General features: G+C 37.7%; 1 protein-coding gene across 1 annotated transcript in view; it reads left to right on the top strand.

The window, feature by feature from the left end:
- LOC107730640 (voltage-dependent L-type calcium channel subunit alpha-1D-like) overlaps positions 1–5094 on the top strand; it is a 55259-nt gene that overhangs the window by 7589 nt on the left and 42576 nt on the right. The window lies entirely within an intron of this gene.

The following is a 5094-nucleotide window of genomic DNA, read 5'->3' as shown; positions in this document are numbered from 1 at the left end:
GCTTTGAGGCCTGACTGACACCTTGTGGTGCCCAAACGAAGTACAAGAAGTGTAGCTTACATCGCCTGTTGATAGTGTGGGATGAATGATTTAGATGGGCAATATGGCCAAAATCTTATATCACTGGTTATTATTTCAGTTTCACGTGGGGGGTTGTTTCGGCTGGGAAGCGTGCAATCTGTGATGCATTTGCTGAAGCTCGCGAAAGCGTGTAATCGCTTTCTTATGCGCACTGTTTTTTTAGGTTTCACTTTCAACGCATACCATGCATGTTTCAAAGATTCGGGATTGAAGGAGGCATCAGTTACTGTAGAAGGTTTGTCGCTTCGCGCCACTTCCCGTGTGGTCACCGCATCAACTGATTATAATGGGTTCTCTTGGTGTAGACACGGCTTTAGACACGGATTAATCACATGTCTTAGGCTGGAATTAGATATCAAACAAATATCCAGAATTAGATCAAACAAAAGGTGTCCATGGGAACGGAGCTAGTGAAACACACACGCCATGCATTGAACATACAAGCATCATGCTCATCCAAACAACGCCTGTCCTGTGCCCTCAGCTTTTTGAGCTAACTGCATTTTATCAATGTAACTTTCAAAAACAACATTGACAGCATCAGAAACAAACCCGTAAACTGATGTCCAGGGGCATTTTTTAAACCGTATTAAATGAATGCATCATGAATGTGGAATGCCACGTTCTTAATTCCAATCGATAAATTCAGTCAAAATAATAAGGCTCTAGGGCTGTTACTAGTGAAATCCAATCAGTGTCAACAAAAGCCATCATTACTGAATGCATTTACACTGCAATTAGCCTACAAATGCATAAAATGTTATGAGATTAATGTTTTAAATTTTGAAGGCAGAAATATGTCATGATGGAATCATTTAAATGATACGTTTAATATGAAACTAAAACAGACTCTAGGTGGCGGCAAGTCACTGTCTTAACGAGTGAGTTCAATCCATTCAACTGATTCCTTCAAATAGGTTACGCTGATTATGAAAACACCACTACTTGTTGCTGCGGTTTAGCTTTTAATTTGGTTCAGTGATAATTCCTCTGTAGGCCTACTTCAAATAGGTTACGCTGATTATGAAAACACCACTACTTGTTGCTGCGGTTTAGCTGTGGATTTGTTTCTGTGATAATTCCTATGTAGGCCTAATGTGTTATTTAAAAAAATTAAAAATCTTTTCATGACAAAATGATCAAAAAGATGGCAGGTAGGGGACATGTTCGGGGGAGCACGACTTCTTATGTTGAGAGAACGACATTTATTTCTCGTGGCCATGCGTTTAATGCACAAACCTGCGTGACCATAGCAACCTTGGATATTCAGAAATTGATATTATGAATACATTAATATGTTGTTTTGAATTTAAGAAAGTGCAGAATTAAGAATTATTATATTAACCCATACTGCACATACCAGGCCAATATGTAGTCTAATATTCTTAATTTCTTTATTATTATTATTATTAGTAGTAGTAGTAGTAGTATCATCATCATCATCATAGCCTATATCCAAAATAAAATTAAATAGGCTAGCCTATATGAAATACTAGACTTGTGGAATATAGGCCTAATAATGTTATGACGCATTGTGATGCTGATGTAAGCGATTCTGCATAAATGTTACTAAATAGGCCTATCATAAATATTAACTTACTGTTGTAAATAAAGTACTCTTGTTAAATGCTATATTAATTAACAAAAGTTGCGTATGCCTTTGGAAGCAAAGCACTTAATTGCGTCTGATGTTTCCAGATAATCTTACTTACCAGATAATGAACGTCTTTAAAGCAATATATTTGGGCACATTTTGGGTTTATGAAAAGAACATGCATGAATGAGAAAATAATGCGGGAAGAGCTAGTTTTTAAATGCAATAGGCTAAGCCACGAAAAAAGATCTCGTGCTGACTGACTCACCTGCGTGCATGGAAAGCTACCTAAAATGCATCACTAAATTACTTCAAAATATATCTGTCTTGTCGAGTATTCGCATAAGCATAATATGTTTGATCAATTTAACCTTCTCAAATCATCACGACTTGCCTAAAATAAAATCTATATATAAAACAGTTCAAGCATATCACAATATTAGATTAGATTAATTAGATAAGATTAAATGTTTAACCTAGATAAATGTGCGCTGTTTGTAGAGGTGGAAAGTAACTAATTACAAATACTTTCGTTACAGTACTTGAGAACAATTTTACATTTATTTCTACTTTCTTGAGTATAATTAAATTGTGGTACTTTTACTTTTTCTTGAGTAGAATAAAACTAAAGTATTCAACTTAGCTACATTTATTTTTCACCAAAAGTACAAAAAAATAAAAAATAAATGGACAAAGAAGGCACCGATGGAGAAACAGAGCGAGCCGGCGTTTGACGGGCACTTTTCAAACTAGGGATGGGGAGTCGACTCCAAAAGAATCGATTCCTCGACTCTGAATAGCCCTTGAGTCGGAGTCGACTCCAGCACTGGAATCGACTCTCGGTGTCGACTCAGAAATCGCTGATGTCTTCACTGATTCTCAAATCCCTATATAGTGCATGGCAGTTGAGTGCTATATATCAGCAAAGAGTGAACGAAATTAAGCGAGGATCCGTTTGCAGTGCAGTCCGTGTGCGGTACGTAGGCTATGCGGTGCAGAAGCAGCACGGGATCAGTGTGCTTTATTTAGTGTGTTCAGTGCGCTATGATCCTCGGCTGTTTACCACCATTATTTTGATTTAAAATTCGAATGTTGTTACAATTTTTTTTTCTCTCTCAACATAGTGATTATCTTTTCACACATACATATTCACGTGTAAGCGCAATATTATTAAATGCATTTTACTTCTGTACTGATTTATAAGATGCTCAAGCAAGTGGCAAAACATGTAAACACAGCCTACAGTCTACTTTTCTTACGTTAAGGTAGTAGGCTATCACAATTTTAAATTAAAAGTTACCATTGACAGAAACAACTGTCTTGTGCCTTTAAAAAAAAAAAATTATTTACATTACAAGTAACCCTGCTGGTCATAAAAATAACTTTGTTTTCTAACTCCATGAGTGCCATCGGTTAACATGTTTATCTAAAAGTTTAGGGTACTTTTCCTTGCTTTACCCATATAGCTAAAACTACGTTAATTAGCCTATGGTGCAATTAATACATTTCGTATCAATCCATGTACATTTTTAAAGTTTGATAGTATTTTGGGTGCTGTCATCATATCGCTCATACAATTTGCAGAAAGAGAAAGCTGAAAAGGTTTTGAGGTTAATGTGTTACAAATAAATCAAGCATAAAGCTTGAGATATTATTTTAACTTGGTGAAATGTAAATGACAGTGCACAAAACTATATTAGTTTCTTTTTTTTTTAAATCCATCTGGACCATAGAACGGGACTCTCAAAGCCTTGACATCCGGGTATCCGGGAGACAAGTCAGTAAATTCGAGTAAAATCACAGGCTTCGCTTATCCCGTGCGAATGCACCACACGAAATTCAGATGTGGGGGGATAATTTCAAAATCACACAAGGTCCCCAGATAATACTAATCCCGTGCGAATAGGGCTCTAGCCTATGTTTAATGCACTCAATAGCCTATAGGCTACATTTGGGTTTCATAGGCCATTCAATCATTAAACTAAGCTTAAATCATTAAAAACTGACATATAATAAACAAGAATAAACAAATCAGTAAGTGTAGGCCTACATTCGTATGTATTTTTGTATTTAGGCCTATTGTATTTATTTTTTCATATCAATGCTGTTTAAGACTATGCGTTTAGCGCCATCCCCTGATCATTATGTGACGAATTCATTAAAAATATTTAATTCTGAGAGAACATTCCACCACGGCTGTTTTTCATGACTTTTCCCTCAGTGAAATTAAGTGTTGGCAACAGCAAGCAACGGTGATAGCTCATTTAAAGGTAATGTCACCGCTAGATTGGACATTCAATCATTAAACTAAGCTTAAATCATTAAAAACAGACAGGCCTACATTCGTATGTATTTTTGTATTTAGGGCTATTGTATTTATTTTTTTAATAATGCTGTTTAAGTTTTTCATATCCTACGTTTAGCACCATCCCCTGACCATTATAATGTGACGAATTCATTAAAGAATATATTATTTTTTATTTAATTCTGAGAGAACATTCCACCACGGCTGTTTTTCATGACTTTTCCCTCAGTGAAATTAAGTGTCGGCAACAGCAAGCAACGGTGATAGCTCAGTTAATGTCACCGCTAGATTGGACTAATTTGGACAGTCACGCTAAATGGAGTCGAGGAGTCAATTCTATCGACTCCGATGGTGGGAGTCGGGAGTCGGAGTCGACTCCGAAAAACCTGGAACCGAACACCCTATTTCAAACTGCTGGGGTGGAGCCCTGCGCTTCAGGCAATAGGTGCGTTCGACTTCATGCGGCGCCGCGCAAACCGATCGGCGGCTGACTTGAAGCAGTGCATGCCGGTTAGAAATTTAGTCCGACTTGAACCGGCGCCGACGCCACGTCACTGTCACGTGTGGCATCAAAGTACCGCGATAGCGTTTCGAGAGCAGCCGACTGATTCAGCTGGCGCAGCTTTTACAGAGGGACTGCAGGAGCACTGATGACGACACAGCTGTTTCATGATTGGCCAAATTCACCACATGGCAACAATGACGTGTGTTTCTAACATCTTCAAATCCAATACTGCTCATAAACCTGTGTTTTTAGAACAGTAAAAGCTTTTTTACTGTTGTCGCAATGTTATTGAGTCACGTTTATCACGAACGCATATATACCCCCACTTTATTAGTATTTAAATAGTATATATTTACGTTGAACTTTATTCTTGAACAGATGGCGCTGTATTAAGCAGTATATAAAAAGTGTTTCTGTTGCTCATGAAAACGTTTCTGAAACGTCTGTGTATTTGACAAATATTGCATTTAATTCACTTCATCTGTGATAGAGTATGAAAACACCGCGTGAGCGTCACTAACGAGAGCAGAAATGTCTGGCTTGAACGGCTCCGTTTTCAACTCCGCCCCCGACTGCAAGCGGCTACTCTCGCTGACTGCCGTCTGTAGC

This window comes from Sinocyclocheilus rhinocerous, unplaced genomic scaffold (genome assembly GCF_001515625.1).
Source record: "Sinocyclocheilus rhinocerous isolate Xijiao unplaced genomic scaffold, SAMN03320098_v1.1 scaffold729, whole genome shotgun sequence".
Taxonomy (NCBI): Eukaryota; Metazoa; Chordata; class Actinopteri; order Cypriniformes; family Cyprinidae; genus Sinocyclocheilus; species Sinocyclocheilus rhinocerous.
This window is presented reverse-complemented; position numbering and strand designations above follow the sequence as displayed.